The sequence below is a fragment of the Delphinus delphis genome, chromosome 5 (assembly GCF_949987515.2).
Source record: "Delphinus delphis chromosome 5, mDelDel1.2, whole genome shotgun sequence".
NCBI classification, from domain to species: Eukaryota; Metazoa; Chordata; class Mammalia; order Artiodactyla; family Delphinidae; genus Delphinus; species Delphinus delphis.
In genome coordinates this window covers 64535993-64562910 of record NC_082687.1, presented here as the reverse complement: position 1 = coordinate 64562910, position 26918 = coordinate 64535993, and the positions used below count along the sequence as shown (strand labels likewise).

The following is a 26918-nucleotide window of genomic DNA, read 5'->3' as shown; positions in this document are numbered from 1 at the left end:
CTAAGACACACACATCATTCCTTGCTTGAATAACTTCAAATAGGGGAGGGTCCTTAAATTAAGTCCACAGACCTGAGGGTCTCCATGAATGAACTTTAGGGGTCTATATACCTCCTGAGAGTTTGCGTGTAAAAGCTGGTGTGAGTTTGCATGTTTATATTTTATTTATTCTGTTGGAAGAAATCTTTAGCTTTCATCAAATTCTCAAAAGGATCTATTTTTGTTCAAATAAATCCTTAGTTCTTATGCCCTAAATGCCTGGCATATAAGAGATACTCAATAAACATTAGTTGACTTATGTATATTGAACTCTTAACCAAGACAAAGTTCATAACCACTGGAGTAGAGTAAAATACAATGTGATCATTCTCTAGAGAATAATCCTCACTGCTTCCTGCTCACAAAATGCTCTATCTGTGTGACATCTTTTGTCAGCCTGTAGTTCCCAGTCCTGGATGAATTATATTGTACAATGCCGTGCTTGTCAATTAAACCAATTAAGAAAAGATGTTTAAATCACAATTTCATCTCCTTTAGGAAATCATCCATCTTTTAATTTAACTTTATCATTTTACTTAATTAACAAGGATTTAATGGCAGTTAATAAATGATATATTAATTAATTTATGAAATTACTTTGTCCTTATTAAAGTAATTCATAATTTTAAATGCTTGTAATTTTCATTAGTTTCATCAAATAAGACAGAGCATATTCAATTAAAGCTGAGTTACCTTACTTTTAGTCCAAGTCCCAGGGAAAACCTCTAGTGTATCTAGGACATGTGCTGGAACGATGATCAAAACAGTGACTTTGACAGAGGCAGGGAAATGCCTTGGGCCCAAGACGTGGTATCATAAGCAGAGAACAGTACCATAGAGTAGGCGCTCAGTAAATATCTGATGAATCAATGAAAGAAAAAAGACGTAGCTAGTGCTGCGAGGAGGACAGAAATCCCTCTTTGAATAGGGAGCCGTTAACCTTAAGAAGAACTGATAGGACATCCACCAAATGGAGGAAGATGCAATGGTTAGATCCTCCTCTGGAGGATTTTGGGATCCTCCTTTTGGGATCCTCCTCCTCCTCCCAAAAAAAAACACGTGTTTTTGTGGGACGTTAAGGAATGGCATCAAGCTGATGATTATCAATGTAGATATCAAATACAACTTCTGTCTTTAGTTATTAAACATTTCTTTATTGGTAATTTATTACTAAGGACTAGTAAATATGGAAGCAACCCAAAGTCCCAGGTATGGGGCCTCAAGACAGAAGAAGTATGAGACTCTGAAAGAAGCAGGTCAGGCCATTTATGCCATAAATATATGTATGACAATAAATTTTACATTTTAAAAAACCCTACAAATGTTATTTACAAATAATTTACATTCTTCAGAAGCATTTACAATAATGACTCACTTTGCCAATAGAGATGGAAAGCTCTCTTCTTTAAAAGATTCAGTCTTACTCATGCTTGTGCCCCAATTTCAGCAAAGAGTTGCTGCTTTATAAATGACTGTGGATTTATACTTTAAGTATGAGCAAGAACGTGATTTAAGTATAATCAAGGAAGATCCTACAAAATCTTGCTATTTATTTTACCTAGCTCGCTAGACCACCCTATATCACAGAGAAGGAGTGGATTTCTCATCCAGAAAACTTCCTGAAAAAGAAATTATCTGTTTGACATCTAGGTGCTACCCAAGACTTAAAGAAACAAACACAGGAATTTGGGGTGCTCCCTTGGTGAGTACCAAGACAAAAGGGATCTTTCTATGTCTACTCTGCACCCCCTGGAACAAAGATCCTTGATACAGTCAGCCCTCCTTATCCACGGTTCCAAATCTGCAGATTCAACCAACCACAGATTGAAAATACCCAGAAAGTTCCAAAAAGCCAAACATGAATTTGCCATGTAAGGCAACTATTTACATAGCATTTACATTGTGTTTACAACTATTTACATAGTATTTACATCATATTAGGTATCATAAGTTATCTAGAGGTGATTTAAAGTATACAAGAGGATTGCATAGGTTATATGCAAATACTATGCCATAAGGGACTTGAGCTCCCTGGATTTTGGTATCTACTGGGCATCCTGGGACCAACCTCCTGTATTTTAGAGAGAAAAGAACCTAAGATCCAGATCTTCAATGAGACATCAAATTTAAACCATTTAGGATAAAGAAGATGTGGTACATATATACAATGGAATACTACTCAGCCATAAAAAAAATGAAATGCCATTTGCAGCAACATGGATGGAACTAGAGATTATCATACTAAGTGAAGTTAAGTCAGAAAGCGAAATACCATATGATATCACTTACTATGTGGAATCTAAAATATGACACAAATAACTTTTATGAAAGAGACAGAGTCACAGTTATAGAGAACAGACTTGCGGTTGCCAAGGGTGAGGGGAGGAAAGGGATGGAGTGGGAGTTTGGGGTTAGCACATGCAAACTATTATATATAGAATGGATAAACAACAAGGTCCTACTGCATAGCAAAGGGAACTATATTCAATATTCTGTGAAAAGGCATAATGGAAAAGAATAATAAAAAAGAGAATGTGTATATATATATGTATATATATACATATATATATAACTGAATCACTTTTCTGTACAGCAGAAATTAACACAACATTGTAAATCAACTCTACTTCAATTTTTTTTTTAAGTGAAATTTAAACCATTTATCTTACCTGGAGCTGAGGTTCTTTTGTGTTGAGTGTTTTCTCCCTAGCAGCTGAGAATGAAGTCTTGGAAGAAACTGTGGATGGCTGACTAAGAGAAGATATTTTGTTTTAGCAAATTTTATTTTAAACTTATTCATATTATGATCCATTCATTAGGTGGAATACTAGGCACTTCTTAAAATGGCAGTATAGAACAATTTAATGAAAAAGTTAATGTTCATTTAAAATTTTCCTTCTTTCTATGGTATATCGAAAAATATTTCATATAATAAAAATAAATAAATATATATATAAATATAATAAAATATACAAATTACATATATAATTCATATCATAAATTAATAAATAAATAAAAATAAATAAGCATATGGACCCAGAATTGATGAACTGCAACTCAGAAATAAACTCCAGTGTTTGTGCAACATTATTACACAGATATATTCTTACTTTCTAAAATTCTTCCAGTTACATCAAGAGTTCCTCTTGATGGAGGAATGGTGTGGACTTCTTTCAGGGTGCAAGAACTGGTCTTCATTACACAGGAACATACAGGTATTTCCTTAGAGTTCATCTGAGCAATTATCTGACAATGACCCTGAAAAAGACTCTGAATAACTGAATATGAAAGAAACTTGGGGTTCTTAAATGCGTCATCTTCTATATTGACATATGAACGTTATTTAACTTACAACTTCAAAACCGAGTTGATACTATTAAATCATCTAATGTCATCTGTGGTCAGGTTCAACTAGCCCCTTAGCTCTAGAGCTGATCACAGATATGAAAGTCATTTAAGCGAAATAATTGTTGGTCATAGCTCCCTGCTGGAATTTTAACTGAAGAGTGTAATGCTCCTATTGTGTACTTACAGATGTGATCAATACAAGGGAGTGAGAGTTTAAGTTGTCAGAGATATTGGTTGTTCCAGCCCTGAAAGAAAAAGGTGGGGGGCTGGATTCAAAGACCACCGAGAAAATATATTTATTCATACAAAAAAACTCATTGAAACTACTGCATGCTAGGCTAAAGATAAAAGGAACAAGAAAGAGACAGTGCCTCACTGTATGAAGTTTTATGTATTTTCCACTCACAAGCAATTCTTGAGCATCGTCTTTGTGCCAATATTATAGATTTGGGGCGGGGGGTTGGGGGGAGAGACAGCCCACAGTGCCTAGTCTTGAAAAGCAATACTATGCTCTATTTGTACTCTCTTTGGAGATACTGAGGAAATACACCATTAAAAAAGGGCAGGGGGAGATATCATTCAAGTGAATGTACAGTGGTATAGGCAGAATAATTTGAGGTAAGATTATTAAGTAAATGAAGTTTGACTTTGGTTCTCTGCTTCTGTTTTTATATATTTCCTTTCTTTCGGTGTCTCTGAGGCTCCCTGGCACTTTCCTAAGGCCTTGATGTTCACTATCCACGGCCTCAAAGCTAATCCAAGGCCAAATAACTAATTTGACAAACTAATTTCTACTAAAGCGTCTACTAAACTAGTTTATCCTAACTAATTTGATGAACTGATTTCTACTAATTAATTTAGGGTTATTTTCCTAAATAAACCTAGAATAACAACAATGCTGTATATTCTCATTGTGCTGTTAACGTATTTACAAGCACCAGTGCAAGGTACTGTGTGTTCAACGGTAAGGGGCTACAAAGATGAATAAGGCATTAACCTTGTTTATAAGGGACCTTATAAGGAGGAGAGATCAATACATGAGCAACTTTATTCAAAGCAGTGAACAGCGGGGACGGCATGGGCATGAGGGCCAAGAGAGGGCTGAGCTTTCATCCCACACCGGCTGCCACTTAAGAACTTTTGAGGTTCTGGGGTACAGCACTGCTTGAGGTCAATAGGTTCTTGCACCTAAGCCTGTCATCAAGCTCCTTTAATGAACCCCAGCCTGGGTCTTCCTAGGTCGGAGAGGTAGAGAAGAGCAATCCCAGCACTAACGGGAGGAATCAGTGAGATCTCCAAGGGAAAGATGCACCTCTAGAAAGAGAAGCCTGGGCTGTGAGGTTCAGCCACTTTCATTGCCTTGGAGGGTATAGGGCCGATTTTTCAAAAGAGCTGGCAGATTTCCTTAAATACTAACAATACTTTTCAGAGATGGGAGGGAGGCTGATAAAAGGTTACTGTCCCACCCTACCAGATACAAAGACTTTCAAATGAGTTTTGTCTTTGTGCTTTAACCCAGCGATGAACACTGGCAATTCCAGGTCAAGTTGGAGGAAAGACAGTGACTTGCCAGATCAACAAAGATATAACTGTGAACAACTAGCCCCTTTAATCACCTCTCAAGTCACACCCAGCACTGGAGTCTTATACTAAGAAGACAAGTCACAAAGCTGATCTACAACAGCCAAATGTGTTCCCACCTCCTGGACCCTCCCTTCTTATATTTTCATTTCTGTGACATTAGATCAAGTTTTTCACACTCCCTAGGTTACAACAACAGTCTTCCTTGTCTCCAGTAAAATCTGATGGCAGAGGCTTCCGGGAAGATGGCGGAAGAGTAAGACGCAGAGATCACCTTCCTCGCCACAGATACACCAGAAATACATCTACACGTGGAACAACTCCTACAGAACACCTACTGAACGCTGGCAGAAGACCTCAGACCCCCAAAAGGCAAGGAAGTCCCCACGTACCTGGGTAGGGCAAAAGAAAAAAGAATAAACAGAGACAAAAGCATAGGGATGGGACCTGCACTAGTGGGAGGGAGCCATGAAGGAGGAAAGGTTTCCACACACTAGAAACCCCTTCACGGGCGGAGACTGCGGGTGGCAGAGGGGGAAAGCTTCGGAGCCGCGGAGGAGAGCACAGCAACAGGGGTGCGGAGGGCAAAGCGGAGAGATTCCCACACAGAGGATCAGGGCAGACCGGCACTCACCAGCCCGAGAGGCTTGTCTGCTCACCCGCCAAGGCAGGCAAGGCTGGGAGTTGAGGCTCGGGCTTCGGTTGGAGCGCCAGGAGAGGACTGGAGTTGGTGGCATGAACACAGCCTGCAGGGGGTTAATGCGCCACGGCTAGCCGGGAGGGAGTCCGGGGAAAAGTCTGGACCTGCCGAAGAGGCAAGAGACTTTTTCTTCCCTCTTTGTTTCCTGGTGTGCAAGGAGAGGGGATTAAGAGCGCTGCTTAAAGGAGCTCCAGAGACGGGCGCGAGCCGCGGCTAAAAGCACGGACCCCAGAGATGGGCATGAGATGCTAAGGCCGCTGCTGCCGCCACCAAGAAGCCTGTGTGTGAGCACAGGTCACTATCCACACCCCCCTTCCGGGGAGCCTGTGCATCCGCCACTGCCAGGGTCCCATGATCCAGGGACAACTCCCCCGGGCGAACACACAGCGCGCCTCAGGCTGGTGCAACGTCACGCCGGCCTCTGCCGCCACAGACTCCACCCGCACTCCGTGCCCCTCCCTCCCCCCGGCCTGAGTGAGCCAGAGCCCCCGAATCAAAGGCTCCTTTAACCCCGTCCTGTCTGAGTGAAGAACAGATGCCCTCCGGCGACCTACACGCAGAGGCGGGGCCAAATCCAAGGCTGAGCCCCTGGGAGCTGTGAGAACAAAGAAGAGAAAGGGAAATCTCTCCCAGCAGCCTCAGAAGTAGCGGATTAAAGCTCCACAATTAACTTCATGTACCTGCATCTGTGGAATACATGAATAGACAACAAATCATCCCAAATTGAGGAGGTGGACTTTGAGAGCAAGATTTATGATTGCTTCCCCTTTTCCTCTTTTTGTGAGTGTGTATGTGTATGCTTCTGTGTGAGATTTTGTCTGTATAGCTTTGCTTCCACCATTTGTCCTAGGGTTCTATCTCTCCGTTTTTTTTAAAATTTTTTTTCTTAATAATTATATTTTTATTTTAATAAACTTATTATATTTTATCTTACTTTATTTTATTTTACTTTATCTTCTTTCTTTTTTCCTTCCTTCCCTCCTTCCTTCCTTCCTCCCTCCCTCCCTACTATCTTTCTTTCTTTCTTTCTTTCTACTTCTACTAATTCTTTCTTTCTACATTTTCTCCCTTTTATTCTGAGCCGTGTGCATGAAAGGCTCTTGGTGCTGCAGCCAGGAGTCAGTGCTGTGCCTCTGAGGTGCGAGAGCCAACTTCAGGACACTGGTCCACAAGAGACCTCCCAGCTCCACATAATATCAAATGGCGAAAATCTCCCAGAGATCTCCATCTCAACACCAGCACCCAGCTTCACTCAACGGCCAGCAAGCTACAGTGCTGGACATCCTATGCCACACAACTAGCAAGACAGGAACACAAGCACACCCATTAGCAGAGAGGCTGCCTAAAATCATAATAAGTCCAGGGACAGCCAAAAACACAACACCAGATGTGGACCTGCCCACCAGAAAGAGAAGATCCAGCCTCATCCACCAGAACACAGGCACTAGTCCCCTCCACCAGGAAGCCTACACAACCCACTGAACCAACCTTAGCCACTGGGGACAGACACCAAAAACAACGGGAACTACAAACCTGCAGCCTGCAAAAAGGAGACCCCAAACACAGTAAGATAAGCAAAATGAGAAGACAGAAAAACACATAGCATATGAAGGAGCAAGATAAAAACCCACCAGACCTAACAAATGAAGAGGAAATAGGCAGTCTGCCTGAAAAAGAATTCAGAATAATGATGGTAAAGATGATCCAAAATCTTGGAAATAGAATAGACAAAATGCAAGAAACATTTAACAAGGACATAGAAGAACTAAAGATGAAACAAACAACGATGAACACCACAATAAATGAAATTAAAAATACCCTAGATGGGATCAAGAGCAGAATTACTGAGGCAGAAGAACGGATAAGTGACCTGGAAGATAAAATAGTGGAAATAACTACTGCAGAGCAGAATAAAGAAAAAAGAATGAAAAGAACTGAGGACAGTCTCAGAGATTTCTGGGACAACATTAAACGCACCAACATTCAAATTATAGGGGTTCCAGAAGAAGAAGAGAAAAAGAAAGGGACTGAGAAAATATTTGGAGAGATTATAGTTGAAAACTTCCCTAATATGGGAAAGGAAATAGTTAATCAAACCCAGGAAGCACAGAGAGTCCCATACAGGATAAATCCAAGGAGAAATACGCCAAGACACATACTAATCAAACTGTCAAAAATTAAATACAAAGAAAACGTATGAAAAGCAGCAAGGGAAAAACAACAAATAACACACAAGGGAATCCCCATAAGGTTAACAGCTGATCTTTCAGCAGAAACTCTGCAAGCCAGAAGGGACTGGCAGGACATATTGAAAGTGATGAAGGAGAAAAACTTGCAACCAAGATTACTCTACCCAGCAAGGATCTCATTCAGATTTGATGGAGAAATTAAAACCTTTACAGACAAGCAAAAGCTGAGAGAGTTCAGCACCACCAAACCAGCTCTACAACAATTGCTAAAGGAACTTCTCTAGGCAAGAAACACAAGAGAAGGAAAAGACCTACAATAACAAACCCAAAACAATTAAGAAAATGGGAATAGGAACATACATATCAATAATTACCTTAAAAGTAAATGGACTAAATGCTCCCTCCAAAAGACACAGATTGGCTGAATGGATACAAAAACAAGATGCATATATTTGCTGTCTACAAGAGACCCACTTCAGACCTAGGGACACATACACACTGAAAGTAAGGGGATGGAAAAAGATATTCCATGCAAATGGAAACCAAAAGAAAGCTGGAGTAGCAATTCTCATATCAGACAAAATAGACTTTAAAATAAAGACTATTAGAAGAGACAAAGAAGGACACTACATAATGATCAAGGGATTGATCCAAGAAGAAGATATAACAATTGTAAATATTTATACACCCAACATAGGAGCACCTCAATACATAAGGCAAATACTAACAGCCATAAAAGGGGAAATCGACAGTAACACATTCATAGTAGGGGACTTTAACACCCCACTTTCACCAATGGACAGATCATCCAACAAGAAAATAAATAAGGAAACACAAGCTTTAAATGATACATTAAACAAGATGGACTTAATTGATATTTATAGGGCATTCCATCCAAAAACAACAGAATACACATTTTTCTCTAGTGCTCATGGAACATTCTCCAGGATAGATCATATCTTGGGTCACAAATCAAGCCTTGGTAAATTTAAGAAAATTGAGATTGTATCAGCTATCTTTTCCGACCACAACACTATGAGACTAGATATCAATTACAGGAAAAGATCTGTAAAAAATACAAACACATGGAGGTTAAACAATACACTACTCAATAACGAAGTGATCACTGAAGAAATCAAAGAGGTAATAAAAAAATACCTAGAAACAAATGACAATGGAGAAACGACGACCCAAAATCTATGGGATGCAGCAACAGCAGTTCTAAGAGGGAAGTTTATAGCAATACAATCCTACCTTAAGAAACAGGAAACCTCTCAAATAAACAACCTAACCTTGCACCTAAAGCAATTAGAGAAAGAAGAACAAAAAAAAACCCAAAGTTAGCAGAAGGAAAGAAATCATAAAAATCACATCAGAAATAAATGAAAAAGAAATGAAGGAAATGATAGCAAAGATCAATAAAACTAAAAGCTGGTTCTTTGTGAAGATAAACAAAATTGATAAACCATTAGCCAGACTCATCAAGAAAAAAAAGGAGAAGACTCAAATCAATAGAATTAGAAATGAAAAAGGAGAAGTAACAACTGACACTGCAGAAATACAATAGATCATGAGAGATTACTACAAGCAACTCTATGCCAAAAAAATGGACAACCTGGAAGAAATGGACAAATTCTTAGAAAGGCACAACCTGCCAAGACTGAATCAGGAAGAAACAGAAAATATGAACAGACCAATCACAAGCACTGAAATTGAAACTGTGATTAAAAATCTTCCAACAAACAAAAGCCCAGGACCAGATGGCTTCACAGGCGAATTCTATCAAACATTTAGAGAAGAGCTAACACCTACCCTTCTCAAACTCTTCCAAAATATAGGAGAGGGAGGAACACTCCCAAACTCATTCTACAAGGCCACCATCACCCTGCTACCAAAACCAGACAAGGATGTCACAAAGAAAGAAAACTACAGGCCAATATCACTGATGAACATAGATGCAAAAATCCTCAACAAAATACTAGCAAACAGAATCCAACAGCACATTAAATGGATCATACACCATGATCAAGTGGGGTTTATTCCAGGAATGCAAGGATTCTTCAATATATGCAAATCAATCAACGTGATACCCCATATCAACAAATGGAAGGAGAAAAAGCATATGATCATCTCAATAGATGCAGAGAAAGCTTTTGACAAAATTCAACAACCATTTATGATAAAAACCCTGCAGAAAGTAGGCATAGAGGGAACTTTCCTCAACATAATAAAGGCCATATATGACAAACCCACAGCCAGCATTGTCCTCAATGGTGAAAAACTGAAAGCATTTCCACTAAGATCAGGAACAAGACAAGGTTGCCCACTCTCACCACTCTTATTCAACATAGTTTTGGAAGTTTTAGCCACAGCAATCAGAGAAGAAAAGGAAATAAAAGGAATCCAAATCGGAAAAGAAGAAGTAAAGCTGTCAGTGTTTGCAGATGACATGATACTATACATAGAGACGCCTAAAGATGCTACCAGAAAACTACTAGAGCTAATCAATGAATTTGGTAAAGTAGCAGGATACAAAATTAATGCACAGAAATCTCTGGCATTCCTATACACTAAGGATGAAAAATCTGAAAGGGAAATCAAGAAAACACTCCCATTTACCACTGCAACAAAAAGAATAAAATATCTAGGAATAAACCTGCCTAAGGAGACAAAAGACCTGTATGGAGAAAATTATAAGACACTGATGAAAGAAATTAAAGATGACACAAATAGATGGAGAGATATACCATGTTCTTGGATTGGAAGAATCAACATTGTGAAAATGACTCTACTACCCAAAGCAATCTACAGATTCAATGCAATCCCTATCAAACTACCACTGGCATTTTTCACAGAACTAGAACAAAAAATTTCACAATTTGTATGGAAACACAAAAGACCCCGAATAGCCAAAGCAATCTTAAGAACGAAACACAGAGCTGGAGGAATCAGGCTTCCTGACTTCAGACTATACTACAAAGCTACAGTAATCAAGACAGTATGGTACTGGCACAAAAACAGAAATATAGATCAATGGAAAAGGATAGAAAGCCCAGAGATAAACCCACGCACATATGGTCACCTTATCTTTGATAAAGGAGGCAGGAATGGACAGTGGAGAAAGGACAGCCTCTTCAATAAGTGGTGCTGGGAAAACTGGACAGCTACGTGTAAAAGTGTAAGATTAGATCACTCCCTAACACCATACACAAAAATAAGCTCAAAATGGATTAAAGACCTAAATGTAAGGTCAGAAACTTTCAAACTCTTAGAGGAAAACATAGGCAGGACACTCTATGACATAAATCACAGCAAGATGTTTTTTGATCCACCTGCTAGAGTAATGGAAATAAAAACAAAAATAAACAAATGGGACCTAATGAAACTTAAAAGCTTTTGCACAGCAAAGGAAACCATAAACAAGAGCAAAAGACAACCCTCAGAATGGGAGAAAATATTTGCAAATGAAGCAACTGACAAAGCATTAATCTCCAAACTTTATAAGCAGCTCATGCAGGTCAAAAACAAAAAAACAATCAACCCAATCCAGAAATGGGCAGAAGACCTAAGTAGACATTTCTCCCAAGAAGACATACAGACTGCCAACAAACACATGATAGAATGCTCAACATCATTAATCATTAGAGAAATGCAAATCAAAACTACAATGAGATATCATCTCACACCAGTCAGAATGGCCATCATCAAAAAATCTAGAAACAATAAATGCTGGAGAGGGTGTGCAGAAAAGGAAACCCTCTTGCACTGTTGGTGGGAATGTAAATTGATACAGCCACCTTGGAGAACAGTATGGAGGTTCCTTAAAAAACTACAAATAGAACTACCATATGACCCAGCAATTCCACTACTGGGCATATACCCTGAGAAAACCGTTAATTCCAAAAGAGTCATGTACCAAAATGTTCATTGCAGCTCTATTTACAATAGCCGTAGATGGAAACAACCTAAGTGTCCATCATCGGGTGAATGGATAAAGAAGATGTGGCACATATATACAATGGAATATTACTCAGCCATAAAAAGAAACGAAATTGAGCTATTTGTATGAGGTGGATAGACCTAGAGTCTGTCATACGGAGTGAACTAAGTCAGAAAGAGAAAGACAAATACTGTATGCTAACACATATATATGGAATTTAAGGAAAAAAATGTCATGAAGAACCTAGGGGTAAGACAGGAATAAAGACACAGACCTACTAGAGAATGGACTTGAGGATATGGGGAGGGGGAAGGGTAAGCTGTGACGGGGCGAGAGAGAGGCATGGACATATATACACTACCAAACATAAGGTAGATAGCTAGTGGGAAGCAGCCGCATGGCACAGGGAGATCAGCTCGGTGCTTTGTGACCGCCTGGAGGGGTGGGATAGGGAGGGTGGGAGGGAGGGAGACGCGAGAGGGAAGAGATATGGAACATATGTACATGTATAACTGATTCACTTTGTTATAAAGCGGAAACTAACACACCATTGTAAAGCAATTATACTCCAATAAAAAAAAATCTGATGGCAATGCATCCTCTCTCAGCAAGGTCACTAGAATAATGCTTAAACACAGTTACATCATGTCATTTCTATAAGCAAAGGTAGTTTTCCTCTACTGCCTTTGAGGTTAGCTAAAGTACTGAAAGCTTCTACCTACCTCCTCTCTCCTGAGTTATTTTCATCTTCCTTCTGTGCTACATGCACTCTCTACTCCAACCAAGAACCACACTTCAGGGTCCTCTGTAGGAACCTGCTGTTATGCTATCTGGGCTGTTTACTTCCCTGGACCCTCCTTCAATCCGTATCATTCAAAAGCAGGCTTTACACTTACTTTTCCAGGAAACCTCTAATCACTGACCTTAACTATTCACATCTCAAGCAGACACTTCTAGAACTAACTTGTATTAATAGTGACTTGCCTATTAATTTGCTTGTTTTGATTTATTCTACTCCAAATATGTTATTTTGTTGTTTCACGTGTTACATGCTAACTTCCCAAAGAACTTTCCATCTCCTTAAAATCAGATACCATGTCCTCCAGTCTTTGTTTCTTGGTTTTCTTGTTTGTTTGTTTATTTTAGTGTTGGGGGTTTCTTTGGTACTCTGTTCAACCCATCTCCCCAGTCTCCAAAACAATACATTTTAAGCTATGGATTTCTATCAATTAGCAGATCATGAAATCAGATTTGTAAGCCTCCTACCAACAACTTTTACATGAAATAGAATAGCCCCTCAGAGTGCCTCTTCCATGGTGAGGGCAAGGATATTTTTAAAAATCTGACACAGGGCTGTGTGTGAATGTGCATTAGACCATGATATAAAATGTATTTCTTACTAAGTTGTGATCTGAAAACCTTGAGAAATATGGCCAGAGGTTGACTACATATTTATCCTAAGTGAGAAAGTTACCTTTTGCACATTTATTTGGATCCCCCTGGCCGTTGCTCCTGGGCTCCTGGCTTATTTCCCTTTGGCTTTTGATGTCACCCCTGTTGGCTCCGAGCATCACTTAATGACCTCCCAGATTAGACCCTGCCTGCCCCATGGATCGCAGGCTGACCCCTGCATGCAGCCATCCACTTTAACCCTGTGTGCCTTGGTCTCTACACTCTTCTCTCTTATGTTGTACCAGATCCAAACTTGTCTCAAGAAAAAGCCCAGAGATGATGATGGCAAAGCTCCTGATATACATAAATGCACACAGCTGGCTCTTTTAGGGAGGAGGGTCTAATATCCTCTTTCCATGTTAAAGTAACTGACTTTATTATATAATGAAAAATAAGACTGAGGAACATTTCTTGGCGCTCCCTAGGAGTAAAACTCCAATTCATGGAGGAGTAATTAAACCCATGATCTTAAAATAACAACTTAGTTAAATTTTGAAAATAGAGCAGCAAAAATTCAGCATTAAAAAATTCTAATTACTAGTTATTGTCTGAGGTGATAGTTATTATAATAAAAATACTATTTTAAAGGTCAATTAGAATGACAATTATACTGCAGTCATACTTTTTCTTATTCTTGCTTCATACATAGAGATATAAATAGAAAATTAAAGTAAATATTCTTATAATTTTTTCAAATGTTCCCAGTGCAAATGCTTTGCTTTTAAAAATGACCTAGTAGGGACTTTCCTCCAGAATTATTTTGGTCAAAATATAGAAATTAGGTAGTGATTTTGGGGAAATTTATAGCTTTTTACATTACCATGGTAATAATCGATATTTCCACATATTTGTATAGTCATAACTTTCCATTCACAGTTTGCTCTGGAGCCAAAAATGACTACATTGGTGCCATCAGTTGCTCTCATAACATTTAAAAAATGATAATCGTTTCCTTATCTTATTTGCTGCCATTTAGCCAATGTAGAGAAAACAACATACAAATGAGGTTTCTTTTACAAAGGCAGCTATAACTTGATGAAAAACTGACAAGGAATCATTTTCCTACATATTATATGTTAAAGTACTTACAAGCTGGAATGGAAATTCCCTGGAAAAATTGAGGGATACCCTGTCTCCCCAGCATAATTATAGGAATGGTCTTACTGTCTGGTATGCAAGCCCTTCAACCTTGAAGAAGGTTCAGGAAAGAGCTACCAAGATATCCGTGGAGTTAGAAAATAAGTCCTTTAATGAAAAATACTAGCACAATTGAGAATACAATGTTGACCGATTTCTGGGATGAACAATAGTAAGAAGTGGGTGCATCAGGGAGAAATTGGGTAGGTATGGGGGCTAAATTATTAACAGCAAACCTCTGGTGATGGTTTGAAGCTGGTGTCTGAGAGCTTCCTAGGGTTGCACTGGTCTATTAGTCACAGCTCTGCCCTGACTCAATTCTGCATTCCAGGAAAGCAGGGACTGTCTAGCATGTAGGACATGGCAAGTACCCAATAAATGTTTGTAACAGTTGGCTTTATCTCATATTCCTATTTTATTTTCCCTTCTTACCATTTTATTTATATTTTCTTTCACAGGTTTCCTTCATGGAACAAGAAGTGTTATAAGTAAATACTATATAAAGGTAAATGAAATGTTCTTGAAGAGCAAAAGGAAGAATGTAAACAGTGCCATGTGAATGGGTGTCATAAAGACTTACAAACCAAGGTGCTATGGGCTTTCAAAGGATGGAGAAGTCACATATGGATACAGAAGCCCAGTGAGGTTTCAAAGAGGTGATTTTGACACTCCTATAAGCATAGATAGGAATGTGAATGGCAGAGAGGATTCTGATAGATGAAGAGAGCCTACTCTTCTAATTTGTTTAATAAATTTTGCTCAAATATTTATTTACTGATTCTAAGAGAGAAGCTTAGGATACAAAATATAACAATATAACTGGTAGTATCGGCGTAACGAACAGTGAACCAGGAAGTCTATCTTTTTTTTCGGCCATGAAAAGAATAATGGGAGATTCCAGTTGAGAGAGGAAAACAAATTTATCAGAATTTAGGATTAAGGATACTCCAAGATACTATTTGAATTTTTTTAAGCAGTTGTAATGTCTATTATTCATTCTATGATTGTCTCAGTTCATTCGGGTTACTATAACAGAATATCATAGACTGGGTGGTTTATAAACACCAGAAATTTAATATTCACAGTTATAAAGCCTGGAAAGTCCAAGATCAATCAGGAGGCCAGCAGATTCAGTCTGGTGAGGGTCCACTTTCCGGTTCACAGAGGCCATGTTTTTCCTACGTCCTCGGAGAGTGGAATGAGAGAACTCTGGTCTCTTCATCCCCTTATATAAAGGGCACTAACCCCATCCTTGATAACTCCACCCTGATGACCTAATCACCTGCCAAATGCCTCTAAACATCATCACACTGGGCATTAGGTTTCAACATGTGAATTTGGGGGGGTGGGGAACACAAACATTCAGTTTCTAGGAGAGATCAAAGTCAAAATGCACTACTTCCCAGGCTAACAAGTCCTACTCTTGGCCCAATAGAACCCACTAATCATTTCCTTACATCTCATGCTCACCTCTACCTGCCTGCTCTAGCCTCACCTGAGAGTAATGTCCACCTCCAGAGCATCTTCCAAGGCTGCAGGAGACTAGGTTCTCTTGTGGGAAGGGTCTCCTCAGCTTCACAGCACTATTCAAATCCTCTCATATCCCTCTTTCTCTTTAGGGAGATCTATCACATGACCCTGATGAACTCAAGAGGGTGAAGCTTCAAGGACACCCAGACCCTTTAACATCTGGACCCAAAGAATGAAGGCTTGAAATAAATTGGTCAGGGACTATCCATTTTCCCCAATGGCTGCCATCCAGGAACAAGATCCTTTTCAAGAGAGACACCACCTGCTGCTTGCCCACACGTGTCTGGCTTTACCCCATGGCCTCCACAGGCCATCAGACAGGAATACCACACAAGCCTAAATCTTTCATTTGCATCAAGAGGGCTGGAGGAGTTTTACCACCACACTCATCTGTGGCTGGGATGCTGGACTGCTATTTTGTCTCTCAGGATCTCCTCTAGTTTCCGATGAGCACTAGAGCCCTGCCGTATGTAAGGAGATCAGTTCACCGGAGCCCTAATTCTAACAGCCAGAAAGTAACAGTCCTGTTTCTCAGGACTGCATCCTGTTTCCAGGATCCCTTCCTGACATACTCTTTGCAATATCCCTCTGAATGCAAAAAGCCCTGCTTGCCAGCCTTGTCCTGCCTCTTGGGTAACAGAACTTGAATTCTGATGCCAGACTGCATTGGACTAAAGCAGCATTTTCCAAACTTACTGCCATAAAATGTCAGGTGCACTCATGAAAAATACAGAATCCCGAGCCCTTCTCCTAGAGGTGCTGGTTCAGGACATCCGAGGAGGGCCTGACAACGTATTTTTAACAAGTACCCTAGATGATCCATCCCTAGGACTTTTTGCCACTTAGGGAAAAAGTGAATTAGAGTTTGCTATACCTTCTTAGACCTAGTGATTTGGACTTTTAGTCCCTTTCTAAAGGGGAGGTCAACACTTTTGTCCCAGTTAATTCCCCCTGGTTCCAACTCCGGCCAGCTCTTAATCCAGCCCTTCTTTCTTCCACATTCCCAGCATGTCTTACAGACAGGGTCACCCAGACCATGACAGTTCTTTTACCCAGAAGGACCTCCCTGACCCATGATTTTGTCACTTGCCTATAGAGAACCATCTCTACCTAAGAGTTCCTACCGCCATGTGCTGAGCCTCTTGGATTCATTCCCTTGAACAGAATTGCAGACCCATACCAGAACGGAATTTTCTACATTCCATGGACATGGTGATTTTAATCTCTGGGCCTTCCTGAAAGGGCACCAGCTCTTTATACCCATTAGTTTCTTTTGGCCGTTATTGGCAGCTTCCTCTTTGCTGGACAGCCTATGATGTAAGCAGCCTATTTATGATCATTCTTGCTCTTCAAAACAACATATAAATATGGCATAAACCACACTGTCATGCATATGCCTATATTCCCAAATAATTTTTCCTTGTTGTCTAATGCATACAAAATTAGTCTATAGAGTTTAACCATAAACCCAGCAATTATACTAACCACTTATTTAACACCTTTATTTATGCAAGCTATTTTATAAATACAATAATATATTAAAATTTTTCTTTATATTTATTATCTCCCTGAGAATGAGCCCATACTCTCAACTTCTCTTTTTTTTTTTTTTTTTGCGGAACGCGGGCCTCTCCCTGTTGTGGCCTCTCCCATTGCGGAGCACAGGCTCCGGACGCGCAGGCTCAGTGGCCATGGCTCACGGGCCCAGCCGCTCCGCGGCATGTGGGATCTTCCCGGACCGGGGCACGAACCCATGTCCCCTGCATCGGCAGGCGGACTCCCAACCACTGCGCCACCAGGGAAGCCCCCCTCAACTTCTTTCTTACTCCTACTTATCCTTCACAGCACTAGAATGCACAGATACACAGTAAGCAATCAAAAACTGACTACAACATTAACTAATCAAATAAATGAGAGGCTTAAGTTATATCACTGCTGAGTGATAGTGAGAACGTTTATCAACTGCAAAGACTAGAATGCCTGAAAATCATTTGTTAAAGGAATTTCGTGTATCAACCATGAATGTCAAGGAATTTCATGTATCAACCATGAATGTCAAGGAAGAAGAAAGGTCTGCATTTTTAGCTCTTTGGGCCATCCTAGACATCCAAGAGGGCCAAATATGAATGTACTGGATAAGTGGAAAATAAAATAGAACAAACAAAAACACAACAAAACCCAGACTTCCCCTCCTACCTGAAAATAATGAATGTGAACATTGGTGGAAATCTAGAAAGTGGTGCTTTCCACGTATATGTTGGTGTAGATCCAATGTGGAAGTTCATTTAAGGTTGGTAAAGCTGAGGAATACAAGAAGGAGTTGGTTCTACTGCCCAGGAATTCTTAGATATCATGATAGCCTTCTCTGAAATGCTTCCTTTTAAATCAGTGACATTCTGAAAAACAGAAAGCTTTAACAGGAAAAGGATGGGATTGATGGGAGTTAATGAGGGAATGGTCAGTCACTCACTAAGCCCTTCAGTACCTCCCAAGCTCTGTGCCTTGCACTTTGCTCATGCTACTTCAGTCTGGAGAGCAGCTTATACATGGGAAAACTGAAGCTCCTGGAAAGTGAAGTAACTTGTCCCAGGTCATCCAGTGGCAGAGTTAGGATACTGACCGAGGTTGGTCTGACTCCAGAGATAGTTCTTTTCCCAACACCAAGTGACCAATTCAAGTCAACAAAAAAGCTATTGAGCACTTGTGTCGGGACCTGTTCTGACATCAGGTGTATTGCATGGAACACAGATAAAAGCCCTGTCTTCAAGGGATCTATATTCTAGGGATTCTCAAATCATCATTCGGGATATTTAAGATATCTTTAAAATGTCTGGAGAGACACTGCGAAAGGAATGACGATGCTATCTGGGTCCTAAATCAACAAGAACCCCATCCAGAGATATTCTGCCGTCATTTCTATAAGGCTCACTAGAACCAGGGCAACTTTTTTCTTTATTTCAAAATCAATGAAAGGCAGACAAGACATACAGGCACTGAATGATATTAGAAAGGGACTAATTAATGTCTCATAAATGTTAATTTCATGATTCATCTGCAACTACTACTACTCTACAGCACCAAACCGTATTATATAGCCGTAGGTACCAGGGTCCACTTTGGTAATTATTTGTGTCATATTTAATAAAAGAAGTCATATTCTCCATTCCACACAGACACTCCATGTAGCTGCAATTGTAATTCCTATTGTGGCCTCCCTTGACCTCAAAATGTCCAAAGGCTTTGGAGAAGAGTTTAGAGTGGCCAAAACTACAAAGGAAATTAAACTTAGCAAGCCATTTCCAAGAATCTCGAAAGTTTGTTTATATTACTGAGCAATGTAGAATCATTTTTGAATATCAAACAGAAATCTTCTTTTGCATCGATATTTTTTTTTCCTTTTAAGGATAGACTAAAAATCAACTCAGGATTACTGCCTTGATAGTTGGTACCATATTGACCTAAAGATTCAGGGTAAGCATCAACCTTAAAACAATTTTGGGAAAATTTACTTTGACCTCTGTAGTATGAAGAGGTCCTGCATTGGAATGAGAAAATTAGCAATTTTGAGTATGTTCTTATATCGCCAACACTTTGACCAAGGCCAGTACTGCAGAAAATATTACCACCTTATTCTTGTTTATTCCAGCCCCTTCCCAAATGTCTCCTGAAGAACACTCGTAAAAGTGAGCCATCTAGGGATTGAGGGCAACTGGAGGTACCTTTATTCATTTGTAGTTTTTTTTTTTTCCCAATCTAAATGCATCCTTGCCATGCAAAGGAATAATTCATAAGTTTAAATGCTTAGGTTCTTACCCTTGGTAAGTATAAAAAATAAGAATTTCTCTTCTCTGCCTCACCTATACCTGCTGGTCAAGATTCTTCCAATACCCCATCCTCTCTCCAGAAATACGCAGAAATGCACACAGACTAGGGACCAAATTCATAACTATAAATGGAAATTACTGAGGGAAAAAGAAACTATGACTAAAAGGAAACATTATTTAGGAAATCATTACTGGAAAATTGCTACTCATTATTGCTAACCTTCCTTTTTTCCTAAAACATTTAATATCATTTCCATAGGTACTCAAAGAACTTACACTCTGACATTAAAAAGAAAAAAGAAACCTTTCATATATCTAATTATTTCCTTCCACTCATTTTTTAAAAGTATTTCTTAAAAAATAAACTTTATCTTTGAAGTAATTTAAGGCAGACAAGAAATTATAAAAATAGTAGAGTTCCCATGTACCCTTCACCCAGCTTCCCCAATAATAACATGTTGCACAGCCTTAGCACATAGCCAAAGACAGGACATTGATGTTTTTCAATATTATTAACTCACCTTATTATTAACGTGTAGTCCTTATTCGGATCTCACAAATTTTACATACATTTTTTTTCTTTTCTTTTTCTGGTCTATTGTTATATGAAGTTTTACCACAGGTGTAGATTCAAGTAACCAACACCTCAATCAGGATATAGAACTGTTCTATAACCACAAAGAAACTCCCCAGTGTTATTCCTTAATTGTCACACCCCTCCCCCAGCACTGGCCCGGGCAAACACCCATCCATTCTCCATTACTGTAACTTTGTCATTTGGAGGCTGTTATAATATATAATCATACAGTACATAAGCTTTTGAGATTGGCTTTTTGCGTTTGCCCTTAAGATCCAACCTTTACATTGATTTTTAAAGTTCACTTAAGCAAAACTTAAAACCAAAAACACCTTGTGATCAGAACTTATCTAAGTTTTTTCCACTTGCACTATTCAGGGAAAAAAAATTCAGAATAATTAGTGTTTTGTTTTTTAAAAGAGAGAGAATGATTGCATGTGCAATTTGGAATGAAATGCAGAGCTGCTAATGGCATTACTCTTTGGAGGAGGTTAAGAAGAAACGGCTTTGGCAAGTTGAAGCATCTTATTTTGGCCTCCCTAAAACTATGACATTGGGATCACTGGAACCACAAGCATTTTGGTTTATTGCTCAAATAGTTGTTACTGTTTGTGGAGAGCAGACTAAAGTTTTGAAGATAAAATCTGCATTAAGAACAAGTGTAGGGACTTCCCTAGTGGCACAGTGGTTAAGAATCCACCTGCCAATGCAGGGGACACGGGTTTGATCCCTGGTCTGGGAAGATCCCACATGCCTCAGAGCAACTAAGCCCTTACGCCACAACTACCGAGCCTGCGCTCTAGAGCCCATGAGCCACAACTACGGAGCCTGCATGCCACAACTACAGAGCCCGCGTGCCACAACTACTGAAGGTCATGCACTCTAGGGCCCGCACGCCACAACCACTGAACCCGCGTGCTGCAACTACTGAAGCCCAAGCACCTAGAGCCTGTGCTCCACAACAAGAGAAGCCACTGCAACAAGAAGCCTGCACACCTCAACGAAGAGTAGCCACCACTCGCTGCAACCAGAGAAAGCCCCGCGTGCAGCAACAAAGACCCAACACAGCCACAAAAAAAAAAAAGAACGAGTTTAGCAGAACCCTGAACTTGATCAAATGCCAATTACTGCACTATTTCTGTATCTGCAATCAGGAATACTATCTAGGAAAAGGAGATTTTCACAACCATTTCTATCGTAAACAAAGTGGTACATTTGCAAAGAGTCTATTAAAATATGTTTGTTACTTCTCTCAGAATTTTAAATGCTTTGATTTTAAGACTTTAATGTAAAATCCGTGTGAGGCTAAATTTTAATAAGTTGAGTCAATCCTTCATGGCAGAAAGAGCATTTGTGGAGAATGCAAAATAATTCAGAAAAGTAGACTTCCTAAAGGGCTCTTTGTAGCATAAAAACTGTTTCAGAAATATGGTAGCAAGTTGTATCCAGGAACTATTAAATTGGTTTTTAAATATATGTAAATGGGAATGCCCAGCTAAACCACTACTGTAACAGTCACACGTCTCTAATGGGTATTCCCGGCTGGCAGCTTTCCATTCCCACAGGCTCCTATAACTACTTCTGTCAGTGTATTTGGACTTGAGCCTGAACCACTTGCTCTGAGGACACAGAGCTTCTGAGCTCTTCATTCAGTCTTCTGTTGATAGCCTCCCCTCACTTTTCAGATTTCCTATTACAACCTTGGCAATGCTGCCTTGGGCTCCCCTAGGTGGACTCGATGCCTTGAAAGGATTCAGGTTTTATGAGGGAGGAGACAGGTTTTATGAGGGACCCAGGGGGTCCCTTTGCAGATCCTCAAGCTGTACTACCAGAGGCCAGCAGTCTCTGTCAGGACATACAGACCACCCAATTCCAAGTCCAACTTAAAAATCATAACTTTTCTGCACACGTCCAGGTGTGCAAGAGATACTATGCACAGTGCAGCTGGACAGCTCTCTTCCTAAAGTATCAGGCCCAGTGATTTAGAAGAGGTCTTCAAAGTGGGTTAACTAGTTAGGGGGTTAACCCAGCAGCAGGAATGAGGATCTCATTGGGGGAAGGGGAGTGGAAGATATACCCAGAGGGCATGGTGTTAGGGATAGTAGCCATTCCAGAAGGCAGGTAGACAACAGGCCATAAAGAGGTACAACAAACCACATGAGGTGGTCATCCCAGCAGGACAGAGCACAGGGCAATGAGCAACTAGAAGAAGCAAGATGGTGGAGATGCAGCTAGTGGGCAGGGTTGGGAAAGTTTGGAAGCAGATTACCGCGGCAGGAGTAAGGCTTCGGGAGCACAGAATTGTCCTTGTTTCTGGCACTGGAGTACAAATTTAGAGTTGGAGCACAGGTATAAGGTAAGGAAGGGAAATGAAAGGGCACTGAAATTGCTAGGCACTTTAAGCACCATGATCTCATTTAATCCCCGCAACCACCATGCAAAATAGGAATTATTATCCTCATTACACAGGAGAGAAAACTGAGGTTCAAAGAGGCTATCTAGTTTTGCCATAATCACAGAGGTAACATGTGGGGTAGCAGAATTTGAACTCAGGACAGTCTAACTCAAAAGATATTGTTGCTAAATTCACATTATCATTTATCATATTTATGATTATTTAACGCCAAATCTTTGAGAACACAGCCCCCAATGCATATTTGCCCAAAGCATATTTCTCCTCATGTCATTTGTTTTTTCCTCCTTGAATTATATTGTACCATAAATTAGAGACTTTTAAAATAGTCTGAATTCACTTCCAGTGGCTCTGGGGTGGGGAGTAGAGTCAGACCTATCCTGGAATGGTGCTTGGAAACAGCCGGCTAAGAGGAAAGCGGATGCTGGATGAACAAGCCAGACCTAGGCTTCTGAGGGTCCCCAGAGGATACAGCTATACCAAAAGCAGAGACCAAAACATGAAGAATGGAGCTGGGGTGTGACTGGTGAGCCCAGGCTGAATACAGAAAATTAGACTCCTCCAGTGAACTTTTCTCAGCACTCCACAGGCACACAGTGGGGACAGATGGCTCTAACAGGGGGCTGGCTTCAGCCCTAAGAAACTGGGAAGAGGATATGTAAACATATTGATTTGGGGGGCACAAATATTCATTGTAATTTATAACGACATTTTTAATAGTGCTGATAGTAACATAATTTAAATGGATTTCAAATTTTCCTCCTAAATTTCATCCTTCTATAAAAATACTTCATGTATTTTTATAATATAAATATTTTCAAATAAAGAATAATCAGACATGTATCCTTTCCAGTTTTGATAACAATCCGCACTGGAAAGTCCAGGCAAATGTAATTTTTTAAAATTAAGAGCCAAAATTTATTTGGTATTTCAGAGCACCACCTGGTGGATTAGTTAACAATAACAGCCCAGAACAAAAGTGAATCAAAATGGCTCTGAAACAACGGGTGATGGAACCCTGCGAGGCTCATCCCTTCTCTTTTTCCTCTCTTTGGCTCTCATTCTTTTTCTCTCTCCTCCTCTCCCTCTTTTCGTTTCATATCCAATCTCTCCTGCCTCTGTTTACACTTTAAGCTTGTCCTGCCTCTATGAGTACTGCTGAGTCTTCAGAGTGGCTAAGGGTCTCGCTTATGCTTAATTTCATAAAATCTAAGGGGTTTCTAAATTTCAAGTATAAAGGCAAATATATTTGAAGTTGCAAAATTCAGTCTTCTTCCAGAGACTGAATCTTTCTTCTCAAGGATAGGTTTGTGTTTTCCAAGGAGGAGTTTTTGTTCATCTGTTTTACATAGAAACCGTCATCCTGTTAGAACCCCTCTTTCATATTTTATTTGTAAATAATGACTAAAGTTGACTAACTTATAGTGTTTTAGCCAGTTGTCCTGATCTAGCTGCCCACTGACTTTTGAGAAAGAGAAGGTTGGTTTGGAGCAAATGTCTTAAACGTCTCTGATCCCAAATGACCCACTAGTAATATGAATGAGTAGAAGGGGACAAGCAAAGACATTAGGGAGTGGTGGAGACTGGGGACCTAGAGACCTCATGACTTGTCCACAGAGGTATACAATATTCTGATCCTGCCAGTTCTTTCTGTTTTTAAAGGGAAGCCAAGGGACTTCCATGGTGGGCCAGTGGTAAAGAATCCACCTTCCAGTGCAGGGGATGCAGGTTCAATCCCTGGTCAGGGAACTAGGATCCCACATGCCATGGGGCAACTAAGCCGGCGCGCCACAACTATTGAGCTTGCACGCCTCAACTAGAGAGCCTGCGTGCTGCCAACTACAGAGCCCACGTGCTCTGGAGCTCACACGCCACAACTCCAGAGCCCATGTGCCCTGGAGCCTGCGTGCCTCAACGAGAGAAAACCCTGCACGTCACAACTAGAGAGAAGCCTGTGCACCTCAATGAAAGATCCTGCATGCCTCAACAAAGATCCTGCGTTCTACAACTAAGACCTGATACAGCCAAAAATAATTAAATAAATAAATAATAAAAATTAACAGAAAAATAAAGGGAAGCCGAAAAGCTTGATTTTTATGAGAGAATTTATCAAAAAATGCCTACAGGCCAGAAGTGGCCCATAGGTCAACCTCTGATTTGAAGTTGTGGGAATTTGGACTTCATTCACTGGATGATAGACTATGAATGAGCAAGCAGTCTGCAGCTAAAACCCAATTCAATCCCTAAGCAGATCACTTTTACCATGCCCAAGAACCTCTACCACTTCACAATCAGCAAGTCTGTGTCATTATCCCCTGTTCCTTAACAAAGTCTTAATACAGGATCATGGAGAGTTAAGATGTCCTGGCAGTGGCCTTTTATCCCTGTGACTATCCATGTGCCTTGAAATAATCCAAGGTTCAGATTTCAGCTCCAGCTAGAAACAATTTAGCCGAGCTGGGAAAAGCAGCTGTGGAGCTCATGGGCTTGAAGTTTGCACTGCATTTCCAAACAAATTAATATGTAAGTTTTAGAATATATTTAAGCAAAAAATACCTTAACTCAAATTTGGGCCATCTTACCTTACAACTAAGCTTCCCCATCCATACACTCTACTGGGGCAATGAGAGGCAACCAATCGCTAATTGACGTAGGAAAGATGGTGACACCATTTACACATTTTAAAGAGAAAAATATTAGCTTCCTTCCTCAGAGTTCTCCAGGAAACAGTGCAGAATTTTTTGTTCTTTGTTTGGCATGGAAATAACTCATAGAGGACACAACTGTGATATTTTAAAAACCGTGATATTTTTAAAAGTATCATGGCAAAAAAGACAAAGGATGTCTGTCTGCTTGGGCTGCCATGACAAATACCATAGACTGGGTGACATAAACAACAGAAGCTTATTTCTTCATAGTTCTGGAGGCTAGAAGTCCAAGATCAAGGTGCTGGCTGATTCAGTTCCTGATGAGGACCCTCTTCCTGGCTTGCAGACAGCCACCTTCTTTCTGTGTCCTCACGTGGCCTTTCCTCATTGCATGCACATGGAGAGAGCGCCCTCTGGTGTCTTTTCTTATAAGACACTATACCTATCAGATCAGGGCACCACCCTTATGACCTCATTTAACTTTACTTCCTAAGGAGCCCCATCTCAAAACACAGCTGTGCTGGGTGTTAGGGCTTCAACATACAAATTTGGGGGTGGGGGAAGGGACACAAACATTCAGCCCATAACAAAGGAGCTGCACTATACTTCTTTATCATTTGCAGAACTCCTCTTGAAACCAAAATATTGATAATTAAATCATTTCCTTTTTTAAAATTATAAGTTCTAATGTTGGATTCTTTATTTTAGCCAAATTACTTTCAAATCTCTTTACCCTGACCTACAATCTTTTCAAACTCTAATAGGTATATTTGCTGTTACCTTATTTGCTAGCCTTTCATAATGTTTCAACTTGGTCTCTGAAACAATCCTTCCTTTATTGCTAAATAATTTCCAAGTTTTAGCTTTCCTGGGACTTCAAAAAATAAAATTTATTGTTACTTATAATGTAAACAATAGGTACGACGTTTTTTCAGATTTGCTTTAGAACTCTGGGAAGCCTTCAATTTATAATTCCTATCAGGAGATTGGACTTAATAACATTCTAGACCTCTCAATTTTATCTTTGTTCTTTGGGAAGTGAGCTACCTGACCAAGCAAATATGGTTTTGAAGAATAATAACTTGTCATATTTTCAGTTATTTATGATTTTTTAAAATAGAATCCCTTTAAATACTTTTTTGAAAAAATACTGCAAAATGCCCTCAGGTACTAGACATTAGTCAAAGGTCTTGCTCCTCCCATTTCCCCTCTGTAAGCCATGTCCGGCCTACCCCCTGGCAGCAGCTGATTAATGGACAACTGACCCAAGGCTGGACTGGCCTGATCGGATTTTTTTTTCTCACAGGAATTTGGAAGAAGGACAGAGAAAGCCTAAGGCAGTAAGGTATTAACTCTGGCTTTGAACAGACTTGTCAGCCAAGGGCACCATTTGAGGGCAGTGCAGATGAGTCACACCCAGGACAGCAAAGGAAGCCAGCTCTCAGAAAGCAAGAGGAATGAAGCAGGTGCACAAAGCAAAGCACAGAGAAGCAGCCCTGGCAACCTAGAAAAACCTTCTCCACAGTTCCCAGTTCTCATA

The 26918-nt window shown here is 40.0% G+C and overlaps 1 long non-coding RNA gene across 1 annotated transcript in view; it reads right to left on the bottom strand.

Annotated features, from left to right (window-relative positions):
* Positions 1–2707: 2707 nt before the first annotated feature.
* LOC132425447 (uncharacterized) overlaps positions 2708–26918 on the bottom strand; it is an 87684-nt gene continuing 63473 nt past the window's right edge. The window contains exons 3-4 of the long non-coding RNA XR_009519439.1: positions 3150–3297; positions 2708–2790 (exon numbers count right to left, since the gene is read on the bottom strand). This is a non-coding gene — a long non-coding RNA (uncharacterized lncRNA). The remainder of the gene's footprint in view (positions 2791–3149; positions 3298–26918) is intronic.